Consider the following 17,838-nt stretch of genomic DNA (forward strand, 5'->3'; position numbering starts at 1 on the left):
ATCGATTAACTCAGTTACTTTATTAGAGAGGGCAGCTAACTCTCTGATGGAACACATTGAGCTATCGTGCCGGCAAAAAATGTGGAACGCTTCACGATTTTGCGTGTCATCCTCGTGCAGGGGCCATGCTAATCTTCTTTGTATCGTTCCAATTTTGGTATATGTACCGCCGAAGCGAGTAAATACGGCTGCCGCCGATTCCTCGTACAAATGGCCACGCACATATATATATATTTGAAACCTAAATTATCTTGAGATTTTGTCAATAACGCTTGAGAAGTACGCGCTACTGCTTACACATTTTGTTGTCCTCACGAAGTTTGCAGTAAATCCGCGTTCCCAACGTCGTGGGTTCCCCTTGTTGGTCACTCTGACGCATTACCTCGCACTCCATTTTGGCGTCTGTCAGTACAGATTACTGTTCGTACCGTGAGTTGTACCTTTCCAGCAGTGTGGCTAAAGTTTATAATAGCTAAATTACCGATATTGTCTACAAGAAGACTATCACGGATGGGCTTGTACCACAACACGTGGACTCTATTATAGTTGAGTAGCAGCTGTCTTTTCATGTAAATAAAGAACGGTGTTAATCCATATGTTGCAGAAGTAGGATACCAGTACCCATTACATCCTTGTCTCCTACGGCAGAAGACACTACAATGGCACAATGACCCTACACTTAGCCATATCACCAGATATTTCACAGCCTCTTCCCAAGCACGATGAACTCGTGACAAGAGCACTACATCTGCGGAGCGACAAGGGCATGTATAAAAGATGTTAGGAGTATTTCAGAATCTCTGTGTTCTACCTTTATGTGGCAGGACACATCTAGGTCCCTTGCATATACTGCACCTCAAGCACATATGGAAACGGTCACGTGTTATTCGCGGCAACGCGGAGGACGCAAGGTGCACAAGATACTGAATCGTCACATTCAAAGATTAGCTCAGTTAACTCTCGATCGGACAGGAATCCCACAACTTCTCTTCTTTATCGTTCATTAATTTTCTTTCATTTTTACCGCCGGAGTTACTAAATAAAGTTTTCCGTAATTCCTTCACGAAAGAAGACGAAGGAAATATTGCAGAATTCCAAACCAGAACAGCTGTTAGCATGAGTGTGGTAAAAGTAGATATCTTAGGTGTTGTGAAACAACTCAAATCACTTAAGAAAGGAAAGTCTTCCGGTCCAAATGGTATACCAATCAGGTTCCTTTCAGAGTATGCAGACACAATAGCGCCTTTCTTAGCAATCATATACAACCGCTCACTTGACGAAAGGTCTGTTCCTAAAGACTGGGAAGTAGCACAGGTCGTACCAATATTTAAGAAAGGAAATAGGAGTAACACATTGAATTACAGACCCACATCACTAACCTCAATTTGCAGTAGGGTTTTGGAGTCTATAAGTAGGGTTTTGGAGTCTATACAATACTCGAACATTATGAATAACCTTGAAGAAAATGACTTGTTGATACATAACCAACACAGATTCTGAAAATATCGTTCCTGCGAAACGCAGCTAGCTCTTTATTCCCATGCAGTAATGAGTGCTGTCGTCAAGGGATCTCAGATCGATTCCATATTCCTAGATTTCCAGAAGGCTTTCGATACCGTTCCTCACAAGCGACTATTAAATTGCGTGCATATGGAGTATCGTCTCAGTTGTGTGACTGGATTCGTGATTTCCTCTCAGAGAGGTCACAGTTCGTAGTGATAGACGGTAAATCATCGAGTAGAACAGGAGTGATATCTGGCGTTCCACGAGGTAGTGTCAAAGGCCCTCTGCCGTTCCTGATTTACAAAAATGATCTAGGTGATAATCTGAGCAGCCCCCATAGACTTTTTTTGGATGACTCTGTAATTTACCGTCTAGTAAAATCATCAGACGATCAATTCCAATTACAAAATGATCTAGAGAGAATTTCTGTATGGTGCAAAAAGTGGCAATTGGCACTAAACAAAGAACAGTACGAAGTCATCCACATGGGTACTAAAAGAAATCCGATAAATTTAGGGTATACGATAAATCTCACAAAACTAAGGGCTGTGAGTTCGACTCAATACCTAGGAATTACAATGACGAGCAACTTAAATTGGAAAGACCACATAGATAATACTGTGGGGAAGGCGAAACAAAGACTGCGCTTTGTTGGCAGAACACTTAGAAGATGCGACAAGCCCACTAAAGAAACAGCCTACATTACACTTGTCCGTCCTCTGCTTGAATATTGCTACGCGGTGTGGGATCCTTACCAGGTATAATTGTTTTAGGACATCGAAAAAGTGCAAAGAAGGCCAGCTCGTTTCGTGTTATCGCGCAATAGGAGTGAGAGTGTCATTGATATGATACACGAGTTGGGGTGGCAGTAACTGAAACAAAGGCGGTTTTCTTTGCGGTGAGATCTACACTCCTGGAAATTGAAATAAGAACACCGTGAATTCATTGTCCCAGGAAGGGGAAACTTTATTGACACATTCCTGGGGTCAGATACATCACATGATCACACTGACAGAACCACAGGCACATAGACACAGGCAACAGAGCATGCACAATGTCGGCACTAGTACAGTGTATATCTACCTTTCGCAGCAATGCAGGCTGCTATTCTCCCATGGAGACGATCGTAGAGATGCTGGATGTAGTCCTGTGGAACGGCTTGCCATGCCATTTCCACCTGGCGCCTCAGTTGGACCAGCGTTCGTGCTGGACGTGCAGACCGCGTGAGACGACGCTTCATCCAGTCCCAAACATGCTCAATGGGGGACAGATCCGGAGATCTTGCTGGCCAGGGTAGTTGACTTACACCTTCTAGAGCACGTTGGGTGGCACGGGATACATGCGGACGTGCATTGTCCTGTTGGAACAGCAAGTTCCCTTGCCGGTCTAGGAATGGTAGAACGATGGGTTCGATGACGGTTTGGATGTATCGTGCACTATTCAGTGTCCCCTCGACGATCACCAGTGGTGTACGGCCAGTGTAGGAGATCGCTCCCCACACCATGATGCCGGGTGTTGGCCCTGTGTGCCTCGGTCGTATGCAGTCCTGATTGTGGCGCTCACCTGCACGGCGCCAAACACGCATACGACCATCATTGGCACCAAGGCAGAAGCGACTCTCATCGCTGAAGACGAAACGTAACCATTCGTCCCTCCATTCACGCCTGTCGCGACACCACTGGAGGCGGGCTGCACCATGTTGGGGCGTGAGCGGAAGACGGCCTAACGGTGTGCGGGACCGTAGCCCAGCTTCATGGAGACGGTTGCGAATGGTCCTCGCCGATACCCCAGGAGCAACAGTGTTCCTAATTTGCTGGGAAGTGGCGGTGCGGTCCCCTACGGCACTGCGTAGGACCCTACGGTCTTGGCGTGCATCCGTGCGTCGCTGCGGTCCGGTCCCAGGTCGACGGGCACGTGCACCTTCCGCCGACCACTGGCGACAACATCGATGTACTGTGGAGACCTCACGCCCCACGTGTTGAGCAATTCGGCGGTACGTCCACCCGGCCTTCCGCATGCCCACTATACACCCTCGCTCAAAGTCCGTCAACTGCACATACGGTTCACGTCCACGCTGTCGCGGCATGCTACCAGTGTTAAAGACTGCGATGGAGCTCCGTATGCCACGGCAAACTGGCTGACACGGACGGCGGCGGTGCACAAATGCTGCGCAGCTAGCGCCATTCGACGGCCAACACCGCGGTTCCTGGTGTGTCCGCTGTGCCGTGCGAGTGATCATTGCTTGTACAGCCCTCTCGCAGTGTCCGGAGCAAGTATGGTGGGTCTGATACACCGGTGTCAATGTGTTCTTTTTTCCATTTCCAGGAGTGTATTTACGTAATTTCAATCAACAACTTTTCTTCCGAATGCGAAAATATTTTGTTGATACCCACCTACGTATGGAGAAATGACCGTCATAATAAAATAAAAGAGATAAGAGCTCGAACGGAAAGACTTAGGTGATCCTTTTACCCACGCGCTATTCTAGAGTGGAAAGTTAGAGAAGTAGTATGAAAATGGTTCAATGAACCCTCTGCCAGCTACTTAAGTGTGAATTGCAGAGTAACCATGTGGATGTAGATGTATTCTTCGGACATACTATTCTTCTGACCAGCCTCGTTACAGAGGTTGTGTGGATGTTTTCCTTGCCAACACGTTGTATTGATGTATCAAAGATTAAAACCAGTTGGTCATGGGTCGACGTGACACTGACACTTCACCACTGACCAGCCATTTCGATTGAGAACTGTATCGTGGATTCGAAGCAGCCATGGAATGAGGCAGGAGGAGACACAGTTTTTTTTGGATGGAGAGCCGTCAGCGAGTAATCAGAGAGGAATAGGTAAGAGAAGAGTCTGTGTCTGCCTTCATTCTGATGTCATTCCACATCAATTCGACTCGTTGCTCAGCTTGATAAGAGCCACTTTTCCTGCTAGAAGCAGCACCCCAAAACACGTACAAATTTAATAATCTATTCTTGCTATTACACTGTGCCATAAGTACAATATCAGTAATTTGCTATCCGTCATGTTGTTACCACTTCAGTGACCATCATTGTAGTTACTTTTACCGGACCGCAGAGTGCTGAAGTGTGTAGAGCACGCGGTACTCCTTATAAGCTGCCAGTGCTTGAGAATCAACAGGGTGACTGCCGCGCTGGATTAGAATCGCCCCAAGTATAACGGATCATGGAGAGGAATAATGCCCATTGCGCTCTGCAGACAATGGCAGCCGACAACCCAACGCACTCCGGAGCTCACATCTGTCACGCGGAAGCGGTGATTAAGGGATAACGAAGCGCGCATCTCTGACAGGGTAAGGTCTGGGGAGAGGAGGCTGCTCACAATGCAGGGGACATGTTTCTTCGTCGTCCTATTCTGTTCGACCGGAGCTCCTACGGCGGGAGCCCTCGAACGAGTAAACAGCCCCCAGGTTTCCCCCTTCAAGCAAGACAAGTTTCGTTCTTTGTAGTTTTTTCGTGTGACGCTTATTTCGTGAGATATTTGGCCCGGTCACTATCAATGGACGACCCTGTATAATGAGGTGACAGAACTCATGGGATAGCAATATGCACATGTAAAGATGACGGTAGTATCACGTACGCGAGGTACCAAAGGGCAGTGCATTGGCGAAGCTGCCATTTGCAATCAGGTGATTCACGTGAAAAGGTTTCTAACGTAATTATGGCCGCACGAAGGGAATTAAAAGACTCTGAATGTGTATGTAGATGCATGGGACAATCCATTTTGGAAATAGTTAGGGAATTCAATATTAGAGACCCATAGTGTCAGCAGTGTGTCGACAGTATCAACTTTCACGCATTACCTCTCACCGCGAGCAAGGCAGTGGACGATGGTCTTCACCTAACGACTGAATGCAGCGGCGTTTGGGTAGGGCTTTCAGTGTTAACAGACATGCAATACTGCGTGAAATAACTACAGAAATCAGTATGGGGGTACGATAAACAGTGCTGCACAATCTGGTGTTACTGCGTTATGGCAGTAAATGGCGGACGCGAGTGCCTTTCCTAACAAGGGAACCTCCGCATCGCACCCCCTTCAGATTTAGTTATAAGTTGGCACAGTGGATAGGCCTTGAAAAAATGAACACAGATCATTCGAGAAAACAGGAAGAAGTTGTGTAGAACTATGAAAAAAATTAATAAAATGTACAAACTGAGTAGTCCATGGGGAACGTAAGTATTATCGAGGAGAATGTGGGCTCAGGAGCGTCGTGGTCCCGTGGTTAGCGTGAGTAGCTGCAGAACGAGAGGTCCTAGACTGAAAATTTTACATTCTTTATTTTCGCAAAGTTATGATCTGTCCGTTCGTTCATTGACGTCTCTGTTCACTATAATAAGTTTAGTGCCTGTGGTTTGCGACCGCACCGCAAAACCGTGCGATTAGTAGACGAAAGGACGTGCCTCTCCAATGGAAACCGAAAACATTTGATCGCAAGGTCATAGGTCAACCGATTCCTCCACAGGAAAACACGTCTGATATATTCTATACGACACTGGTGACGGCGTGTGCGTCACATGACAGGAATATGTTGTCGGCCCACCTAACTTGTACACTTAACGAATGGGTAAAAAGATTCTTCTACCTTGCCCGATTTAGGTAAAAGTGATGTAAACATAAGAGTTTGTCACATAAATTGAAAATAAAAAATTAAACATTTCCCTCGAGGGAAGACTTGAACCTAGGACCTCTCGTTCCGTAGCTGCTCTCGCTAACGACGGGACCACGGCGCTCCTTGGCACCCATTGTCCTTGATGTTGCATATCTTCAAATGGACTACTCAGTTTGTATATTTTACTAATTTTTTTCATAGTTCCACACAACTTCTTCCTGTCTTCTCGATTGGTCTGTGTTCAGTTTTTCAAGGCCTATCCACTGTGCCAACTTATAACTAAATCTGAGGGGGGTGCGATGGGGAGGTTCCCTTGTAAGAGCGCAGCAGCGCCTCTTCGGGGTGTGAGGATATTGGTAAGCCCTAGACAGTTGGAAAATTCTTGCATAAGTCCAGATTTCAGTTGGTTAGAGTTGATGGTGGGGTTCGAGTGTAGCGAAGATCCCACGAAACAAAGGCTCCAAGTTGTGAACAAGGCACTGTGCAAGATGGTTGTGGCTCCTTAATGGTGTAGGTGTCTTTACATCGGATTCCCTGAGTCCTCTGGTCCAGCTGAACGGGTCATCGACTGGAAATGTTTGGCTACTTAGAGACCATTCGCAGCCAAACAACGACGGAATGTTTATGGGTCACTATGCGCCATGTCACCCGACCACTACTGTTCGCGACTGGTCTGAAGAACATTTTGGACAATTCGAGGTAATGGTCTGGCAATCCAGATCGCACGGCACGAATCCTATCCAACATTCATGGAGCATAATCGAGAGATCAGTTAGTGCACAACGGCTGCACCAATAATACTTTCGCATTTATACACTTCCGCATTTATCGACGGCTATAGAGGGAGTATGGCTCAATATATCCGCAGGGGACTTTCAACGACGTGTTGAATTCACGCCACGACGAGCTAAAGAAGGTCCGACGCGTTATTACGAGGTATCCCATGACGCCCGTCATCTTAACGTACGGGGTGAACAGGACGACAAACTTTAAAAGGTTGTTCAGTGATACCTTGTTAGTATTTTGATACAAAAGATCCACGGTCTCCGGCGGGTCGTTACGAAGTAATAATGCAGTTATGATTTATTCGTTTTGTTACCACAATCATTCTTCTCTCTCCGAAAATACCTTCACATCGCGGTAAAAACATCAGCCCTCGGACGAAACACGTACACTTTTATAACAGTGTCTTCTCTATGTTCCGTCAGTGTACAACACAGCACGTATCTGCAGTAGTCTGACGTGCAGCTGCGATTAGGCCCGTGCGAGTATCGACTGGAGTCTCGTAAACGACGCTCTTCACATCCATGGGCCCGTAAGAAGAAATATATTATTGTTACGTCTGGTGACGGAGCTGTCCGTGGAATAGGATCACCGCGACCAACCCACTGCCGTCCAAACTGTGCTTCAATGTGATTCTTAACATGGAATACAAGGTGTGACGGCGCCCTACCATGTTGAAACCATATAAGCTGACGAATGGAATCAAAACACAGTGCATACCGTCGAAATTTCCATTCTTGTGCACTGTTTCCAGTGCAATAGAGACAATAAGGCTAATTGGGGCAAGAAACCAAACAAAATGCAGTAAATCTGTAATTAGTCACTGCTGGGCGCCATGGATGATTCAGTAGCCCCTACCGATGTCGGTTTTTGCAGCTCGCAATTTTAACTCCGGCCTTCAAAAACCAAGTGCGAGATTTTTATATTCTCTCGCTCATAACGCGTAAGCTATTAGTCCTACAGAAAAAAAATAGACACGACCTTTTTGTAGGAATTTAAAAATAGTTCAGTTCTTACTGGGAAACGTTAATGCTATATACTACGTATCCAGTATGTTGTCCATGGTACTCTCCCTTTCACTGTACAAAATAAATGACAATCTTTTTCGGCCATCATTGACTAGCCTTATCACGCCACCTCTTAGTCGAGCACATAAAAACTATATAACTCAGAAGAATGAGATTTTCACTCTGCAGCGGAGTGTGCGCTGATATGAAACTTCCTGGCAGATTGAAACTGTGTGCTGGACCGAGACTCGAACTCGGGACCTTTACCTTTCGCGGGCAAGTGCTCTACCAACTGAGCTACCCAAGCACGACTCACGCTCCGTCATTACAGCTTAACTCCTGCCAGTACCTCGTCTCCTACCTTCCAGCTTCACAGAAGCTCTCCTGCGAACCTTCCAGAACTAGCACTCCTGAAAGAAAGGATACTGTGGAGACATGGCTTAGCCACAGCCTGGGGGATGTTTGCAGGATGAGATTTTCACTCTGCAGCGGATTGTGCGATGATATGAAACTTCCTGGCAGATTAAAACTGTGTGCCCGACCGAGACTCGAACCCGGGACCTTGCCTTTCGCGGGCAAGTGCTCCCGAGTTCAAGTCTCGGTCCAGCACACAGTTTTAATCTGCCAGGAAGTCTTATATAACTGACGTTTGTGTGAATTTTACCTCACATTTTTGAGAATTTTAATAGCATAAAAAAATAATTATATTGTTGACGTTGTCAGGCCTTTTGAACTCGAAACTACTATGCTTTTAATGGTCAAGTTTGGGTCAAATAGTGAAAGTAATTAGTTTAGCGTAACGTTTAAACTAATCGTTTTTGTTTCATTTCTCCCATGGGCACGTTTAGGTTAATAATGTTAACGAAATGGCCGCCAATAGTGGTGGCGTAATAGCACAATCAATAGAGCCCAAAACAGCTCGCATAATGAGAAATTGTGGTCGGAAATTTACGTACAGTGTTCGGAGGGAGTGCCGCAAACGAGATACAAGAAATCCTGACTAGTGAGGGATGAGCGTGGGGATGAATATGTGTTTAAATGTCGTTTTTGTACGCTTTTCTTCAATAACTCGAAATTCCTGGCCTCCAGCGAAAATGTATCCAAGTGAAAACATTACCTACATTAAATTTCCCGTAAAGAGGTCCTGTTCATTTTTTCTCAAAATGGCTCTGAGCACTATGGGTCTTAACATCTGAGGTCATCAGTCCCCTAGAACTTAGATCTACGTAAAACTAACTAACCTAAGGACATTACACACGTCGATGCCCGAGGCAGGATTCGAACCTGCGACCGTAGCGGTCCCGCGGTTCCGGACTGAGGCGCCTAGAACCATTCGCCCATACCAGCCGGCCATTTCTTTCTATAAGACTAATAGTTTGCGCGTATCCAGCGAGAGAATATGAAAATCCCGCCCTTGGTTTCTGTTTGCCAGATATAGAAATGGTTCAAATGGCTCTGAGCACTATGGGACTCAACTGCTGAGGTCATTAGTCCCCTAGAACTTAGAACTAGTTAAACCTAACTAACCTAAGGACATCACAAACATCCATGCCCGAGGCAGGATTCGAACCTGCGACCGTAGCGGTCTTGCGGTTCCAGACTGCAGCGCCTTTAACCGCACGGCCACTTCGGCGAGATATAGAATTGTGGGTTGCATAAAAGGACATCGTTTGGGGCAGCTGAATCACCCTGTGCATGGAGATGTTTGTGTGTGTGCGTGCGTGCCTGTGTGTGTGTGTGTGTGTGTGTGTGTGTGTGTGTGTGTGTGTGTGTGGGTGGGTGGATGTGTGCGTGGGTGTGTGTCAATATCGAGAGTGGGAAACCGTCGCTAACCATATTACAGAACTACCTCCCCGTGCAGAATTACAGAGGGCAATCAGTGTGTTTTCTCATTCGAGAATTGGAAACGTCATCAGTGAATATAAAAGAGCGAGCAAGGCAGATGAAAGGCACCGCGAGCTTGTTTACGCAGCGGGCAGACGGCCGGGCGGTGGGTGACTCTCCGGGCCGGGCGCCGGTGATGAATGCGGCGCGCGACGCTGTATTGGCCCGGATCGAACGCGGCCACTTTAACAGATGAGGACACCCATCTGGCTGGTGCAGACGCCCGCTCCCATTGCGCTAATGAAACCTGCCAGTGGCCGTGTTGCTAATTCGGAGTGCCACCACCCGGCGCGCTGCTGTGCTGCTTTAAATGAGGCTGTCCCCGTCCCGCCGCGCCGCAGTCCGCACGCGAAACCCCAGGGAGGAGGGCGCCAGGCTCGCAGGTGTTCGCCACTGTTGTTGCTGCACCCTGAGCGAATCGCTTTAGCTCTCCAGGGCTATCGATGATTGTAGTGCCCCCGTGGGTCAACTTGACATTCCGAATGAGATGATCCACGTTCCAGGCAATTTCAAACCCCTTTACTAGTTCGGATGCACAGTCACTCAACGTGTAGGAATAAAATTGTGATGAACCAAAATGTTGTTATTTCTCGGTCTTATATAGAACGAGTCATTTTTACAATAATTTTCCTGGTACTGGAAGCACCCGTTGGCTCTTTTCTGTGGTGACGAGTTTGTATTTTCGAAAGTTCTGCCTCCCTCAAAACACTGTAGACCACCTTTCTTTTTTTTTTCCTGCAATCGAACACGTTTTGACGATTATGCTTTGCTATCAATAGGTCTCGTTTGAGTTCTGTAAAACGTTTTGCCAAGTGTATCTCTTTTGAGCGTAAAAGCTACAAATCGTGAGTTTTTATTTTGTTGTGATTGGTCATCAGAAATTCTCTGGAAAAGCATGTAAAATAATTTCTCTTTGAACAAACACATTCTTCAGAATACTTTTCATATGGCTTGTTGACACGCCGTATTGTTGTTGCGTCAGTATAGAGACCGGATTGATGCAGCTCTCCATGCTAGTGTATCCTGTGCAGGCATTTATATCTCTACATTCCTGCTACCTGTTTGAAACTCCCTCCCCAAACACCACCACCTCACACGCACATACTTCAAAAATGGCTCAGAGCACTATGCGACTTAACTTCTGACGTCATCAGTCGCCTAGAACTTAGAACTAATTAATCCTAGCTAACCTAAGGACATCACACACATCCATGCCCGAGGCAGGATTCGAACCTGCGACCGTAGCGGACACATACTTCTCTTTATTATGGAACTGACGATTCTCTCATGTGTCAGAACGTGTTAGTCAAGTTACGACACTTGTTTTTGTCCAATTCTTTGAAGATCGTCCGATCAACTCATCCAATCTTTAGCATTCTTCTGTTGTATCACATTTCAAGAGCTACGTAACACGTAATAGCAAGCAAACCTGTACGATCCCAACTTGAAAATTAATGCAGTTTTACATGAGCTAATTTGGCAAAATAAAAGGCCTAAAATACGAAATCTTCCAACAATTTTTTCTAACAGTTTTGCAGAAAGAAAATGTGACTGACTGAAGATGACAGATATGTGTCGAAACACGATTGGAAAAAAAGGAAGAACACAGTCTTCTGCAGAAGGCAGAGATTAAAAAACTGCATTTTCTCAGTCACAAATGGGAACATGAGGACTAATTCATTGTATCACATTACTTTCTGTTTTTCATCTGGTCAGTTCCATCAACCCCTCTTCTCTCTCTCTCTCTCTCCCTCTCTCTCCCGCTCTCTCGCTCTCGGAAGGTCGGCGGTTCAAATCTTTCCCCAGTCCTAGGCTGCACTTCATCTCAAATGACCTCGTTGCCGTCGGGAAGATAAACCTTAACCTACCTTCCTACTCTCTCTCTCTCTCTCTCTCTCTCTCTCTCTCTCTTTCGTACACACACACACACACACACACACACACACACACACACACACACACACACACACACAGAGAGAGAGAGAGAGAGAGAGAGAGAGAGTGAGAGAACGTTATCACACTTCCACACATTGTTCTGTGCGGTAGAGGAAGTTGTTAAGCGTGTATAATTTCCGTCGGTATTTGGGCTTAGTTTATGAGCAATCTATGAAATTTCTTACAAGGTGTCAAACGTTTTTATGGCTGAGCCCCTCACTTTTTTCAGTACCACACTAAGGCTGCGTGAAGGATAATTTAGTTCTCATTCCACTACTATATCTCTGAATTGATGTGATATTAGCGTTCAGGTGTTCATCTCAGTTCTTGATTCCATTTTTCTGCGCAATATCTCGACGACCGACTGAGCTTCGGGCGACGCAAGTTGTAATAAAACGCGAACTAACTGCCTGTTCTCCAAGCAGACCGTTGAAGTGTTGTCGGTGTTGCAACGCTTTTTACAGCCGAGTTCGAATCCCGGCACTCGCTAGCCCCTTTGACGCTCATTTGTTGCTCTTCTATTTATTTATTTTTGATTTTTCGAAGCCCACATTTTTATTCCGTGAAACGCGCTTTCTCTTAGCAGGCAAAGATCATCAACAACAAGTCCTAAAAGAGTCGCAGACCAATGTCAAGTTTCTGAAAAATCCGCATTACGGAGTCTTTCCATGTAAAATATGTTAGGACACAGGTCTCAATTTAATCAAGGATTCTGCTTTACTAAGACCTCGGCAGAACTGGAAGATGCTTAGAGAATCTGCGTTTCACGGGCTCAGAAAGATAAAAAGCAAATAAGCATTAAAGGACGTGGATGACATCGGTATTCGAACGCAATAGCGCTCTACCAAAAGAGCCTGGCTGGATTCTAGTCCACGAGACCCATAACGATACAGCTAGTAGCACTTGAATGAGCCGTCTCTCTCTCCATCGGCAAGAATAACATGGTCGATCAAACGTAACCTGTGCTTAAGAAAAACGTTAGATCTTCCGCAGAATTTACTGAGTTAATGGTTTCTGAGCCGTGGAGCGGCAGTTCGATTTTCCTTTGCGCGAATGTCCTCTTTGCCTCATACATCGATAGTGGTCAACTCTTTGTTTGCGACCAGAGGGTATGACGGAGGGGAGTAGATACTCAGTAGAGCTCTCTTGGTGAGGGACCAGTAGAGAGAACAATAAGGGCTGGATGGCGTTCGTTGAGATGGCGTGCGTTCTGGTGCGCTCTTAGGGATACTAGTGCGCTTGCTATAGACTTGAGTGGCGAACAGACAGAGCACGCCCGTATTGCCGTGGTATTCTGAAGCGCGCCACGGCGAGACGGTTCGCTGGCCTGGAGTACAGTGGACGGAAATTTCTGCTGCACGCCTGGAGAGGAGCCATGGATCTTGTGAAGCAGCAGTGCGATGGTGCCTTCTCTCTTGGATTGTGGACATCCTGGGGATATGGCTTGATTTGTCCGCTTGTTGCGGAGACTTCCTTCGTTTAATGGTGAGTTGCGATAAATTTCCTTTCGAAATTGTTATTCTTATGAGGAAACCTACCAGCCTTATAGCACTCTCGTTGCGTCTCTTCCAGAGACGGATTAATTTTTTTTAAAAAAAGGGAAAGATACGAAACATAGTCCGCGAGCGAGTGTAGTTATGCGAGACGTGATAAAATTTCTCCTGGTACTGGTGAAGTAATTGAAGTGTGCTGAGCACGGGAAAGTTTGGTGACTGAGCTTATCACAGTGATTAAGCAATTAAATAATTGTGTAAGACACTGATCGAAGATGCTGACTGATTGAAATGGTTAATGTGAGTTAGTTCCACAATGAGGACGGGGCGTGAGTCGTGCTTGGGTAGCTCAGATGGTAGAGCACTTGCCCGCGAAAGGCAAAGGTCCCGAGTTCGAGTCTCGGTCCGGAAAACAGTTTTACTCTGCCAGGAAGTTTCATATCAGCTCACACTCCGCTGCAGAGTGAAAATCTCATTCTGGAAACAACCCCCAGGCTGTGGCTAAGCCAAGTCCCCGCAATATCCTTTCTTTCAGGAGTGCTAGTTCTGCTAGTTTCGCAGGAGAGCTTCTGTAAAGTTTGGAAGGTAGGAGACGATGTACTGGCAGAAGTAAAGCTGTGAGGACGGGTCGTGAGTCGTGCTTGGGTAGCTCAGCTGGTAGAGCACTTGCCCGCGAAAGGCAAAGGTCTCGAGTTCGAGTCTCATTCCGGCACACAGTTTTAATCTGCCAGGAAGTTTCATATCAGCGCACACTCCGCTGCAGAGTGATAATCTCATTCTGCAGACATGAGGAAGCAGTATTTACATGACATAGTCATTGTACCGTTACGGTTCTCTCAATCAGTACCAGCCGACACCTGATGTGATACACAGTGCCTTGCGGCACCCTGACGCCAGGAGTAGCATAGCGGTCGAAGAACAGAACCTCTCCCTAGATTGCCAGCATACTCGTCGACGATAGTCATCTGACATAGCGGAGAACGATGATTCATGGCTGAACACAGTATGGATGATGTTCGAAGGTAATCTACGCTTCCTAGTCACAGTGTCACTCCAAATGCAGGCTTTTGTGCTGATGTGTAAATGACGTACTACTCATGGGACGGCAATTCCCTAGTCCGGCTGCTTCTGGTCTCCGACCAATTGTCCTCGGATGGTAGGCACACATTCGAAGGGTTTCCGATATTCTTGGCTCGCAGTACAGCGATTCTCCAGTTTGGTGGGCAGACGTCGTTGACCAGAACGTTGACGATGACTATGCCTGCCCTGACGTTCCCACATAGTGCAACATCGGGCCGCTGTTTACATGAGAATGCGCCACAAATCTGTACACTGCACGAATCGAGTAGCCTGCCAAATGGAAACCTAGAGTGAGGCTCCTTCCGAACTCCATCAGCAGCTCGTAACACTGCCTCAAACGAGCATGTGGCATCCCCGTGTCCTTTACGGCAATCACATCTGGCGTTATTCACGTTCCTTATATAACCCACGTGGCCTGGTAACAACGTGAAAAACACTAATGTGCTCCCTTGCCTATGCTACCTGTCAGAAAGTATTGCAACTCTCATGATTTACACATGCGCCGTTGGATTATGCACGAAGTAAAATTGATAGCCGACCACATTTTCTCTTGTCAGGCAATGAAGCACGTAAACTTCACTGCTATGACGGCAAGACATCTTGATGCACAGCGCACTCGGGAACCATTCTGACACACTGTTGCAGTTGCTCAAAACCTATAGATGTTGGTCGGAGTTTCGATTAGGCTGCGTACATTCAACTTGATGTCTCATACTCATTCAAAAGGATCCGACGAGGAGGAGGGGATGGGCGTAGCCGACAATCACCATCACTTCTGAGGAAACTTTCTCTAGCCGTTGTGATACAAATGGCGAGAACTGGGGTTGTTTCGTGAGGTTCTTCAGCGTGATGTAGAAGAACAAACTACGACAGCGAGAGACTGCGGAAAACTATCCACGCCTTTTACAGAAACTTCCTCACAGCCAACGACAGCGTCCATACACAGGCCCGTGCCAGTATTATGGTATTACGGGAGGGCATCATGCACGTCCCACCATCAGCAATATGGTACACACCTCTACGAGACACTGCCGTGTATAGTAGCAAAAGTCACCAAGGTGGTATTTATACGTATCTGTTTATACGTATCTAGTATGGAAACATACAGTGTGTCACAAAAGGTGAAGCTCCGAGAAGGAGGAAACGTAATGAAACTTCAGCAGTTGAGAGGGTACGTGATGTTAGTGAGGTCATTAAATGAAGTAAAATTTACAAAGAAATAAAAGAAACACGAAAAGGGCATCATTCGCTCAACCACCACTGTATCCACCGGGCAACTGACACTCGTTCGACGATCGTCTACAGTCAGAGGATGCGGCGTCCGGGATTCAACGCCACCCGTGATGGCTCGACTCACCGTCGCCTCCAGTATTGCAGCAGCCACTATTTCACATCGACCTGAGAAATGAGAAGACGACGCATCAGCTTACAGCACTGTGCGGGATACCACAAGAATAACGTCACTGGCGGGCTGGGTCCTCGCGCTTATCATGTCCATGACCTCTACGGCCACTGATCGAGCTTCCAACACTTGAGTGGAGAGTAGCTAAGGAGTCCAGACCAAGAACTGTCTCCCAACACAGCAGTAGTGGTTCAATATACTCCTGTGAGAAACCGTGCTGCAAGTCTTCTGTAAAAAACACATTACAATTCCCCCACTACCTGTCTCAACTATGCATTGCCGACAAGGCGCTGCTCCGCGACTTGTGGTTTTCGTGACTTTGGATTACCCAACCATAATGGGAACTAACTTTATTGTGTAAAGCCGAGTGAGGTAGAGCAGTGTTTAGCACACTGGACTCGCATTCTGGAGGACGACGGTTCAAACCTGCTTCCGACCATCGAGATTTAGGTTTTTCGTGATTTGCTAAACTGCTTCAGACAAATACTGGCATCGTTCCTTCGAAGGGCACAGCCGAAATCCTTTACCAGTTCTTCATACAGTCCGATCGTGTGCCCTATCTCTAATGACTTCGATGTCGACACAGCGTTAAACCCAATCTTCCTTCCTTCCTTTCTGGGTGTGAGATACACCCACCTTATAGTTTCATTTTCCGTGTGTCATTGCTTCCACAGCAAGCGTAGAAAGTACTCAATGAAAATGTCATCACCGAAAGGAGCGACGCTTGCTGTAACCGTCCTTAAATTCATTCACGATGAGTAGCAAAACGAGTGACAGAGCCGACGGAGAAGGCAACACGATGTACAAGCATAAAATATTAGACTCTTAAGAAAAGTAAGGATTGAGAGTCGCGGTGCCTAGTGGCTTATTTAGGTATGCCTCCGCCGTTGACTGGTCAGGGTGTCTGACTGATGTGCACATGATGTGGTATGGGATTGGTAGGAGGACCGGAACATGGACTTTCCGGCCTGGTGAGACCATAGGACGAGCTACGTCAGTAAGAAGGCCGGTTCGAAGGTCTAGAGAGCCGACAAACGCTGAGACAGCTGTACTCACACCCCACACCTGAGTTCACCGTCTGGCAGAAGATGACATGGCGATCGATCGGGTAGCGAGATCTTCTGGGCCTAATCCTGAACTTCTTCACTTAGCGGTTTATGTCGACGAACTAGTGGAATTAAAATTCAAAGTGGAGGGATACCAATCACAAGTCTCGCTGATGGTAGCAGAGAGAGCTGCAGGGGGTAAAACCTGTAGACCAAGACAGAGATTGGAATAAAACCAGCAAATAACTGAAGACGTAGGTTGCAAATGCTACTCTGAGATGAAGAGGTTGGTTCAGGAGAGAAATTCGTGGCGGATAGCAGAAGACTGACAATTCAAACAAAAAAAGTCTGCGAGGTACGTGTGTACGAATAAATACATGATTTATGAAAGAGTGTGAGAAGCATTGCCCGACAGACGACCGAGCCAGTCCTCCACAAAATTAAGGAAATCCACGCGTATAAAGGAGTATACTTTCTCAGCTGCCAATATTTCCGTTGCGAACTGTCCGGCTATCTTCGAAGCGAAAAGAACGGACTGACGCAAATTTTTTTCTTCATTGTTGTATCAACTCCTCACAAAGAGGCGATATGGCTTCTGATAAAACTGCTCTTCAGCCAAAGGTTACAAAATCTGGAAAGATATTCTAAATTACATAAAAGCAGATGACAATAAAAAGTTTTTGTTGAGGACATATTGTTCGATACCATCTAAGATTTTCCCATAAAAAGGATGACACTAAATTAAGATTTAAGATCACACATTGGTGAATACTGTTGACGATTTTTAAACTTTCAAACATTATTTGAGATCACATTTAAAGAATAATTATGACAAAATGATCTATGCTACGATGGATGATAACGCCGGTGACTCATGGAAAATGATCGTAATGATGAAAGCGCAATTATGAGTACGGAGATGAGGCCTTGTAGACTAGCAGGTAGCGACTAAATGTGAGTTGTAGGAAGGAGAAGATACAAGAATAAAGGCAGAGCATGAGGAGGGATGTTATCACTAATCTGGAAAGAGCAGTAACCTCTGGACGGATTTCATCGTTATCTATGGGAGTTGG

General features: G+C 46.3%; 1 non-coding gene across 1 annotated transcript; it reads right to left on the reverse strand.

Annotated features, from left to right (window-relative positions):
* Nucleotides 1-75: 75 nt before the first annotated feature.
* LOC126424408 (U6 spliceosomal RNA) lies at nucleotides 76-186 on the reverse strand. The gene has a single exon (XR_007576168.1). It is a non-coding gene; the product is annotated as a U6 spliceosomal RNA (small nuclear RNA).
* Between the last annotated feature and the right edge of the window lie 17,652 nt (nucleotides 187-17,838).

This window comes from Schistocerca serialis, chromosome 1, assembly GCF_023864345.2.
Source record: "Schistocerca serialis cubense isolate TAMUIC-IGC-003099 chromosome 1, iqSchSeri2.2, whole genome shotgun sequence".
NCBI classification, from domain to species: domain Eukaryota; kingdom Metazoa; phylum Arthropoda; class Insecta; order Orthoptera; family Acrididae; genus Schistocerca; species Schistocerca serialis.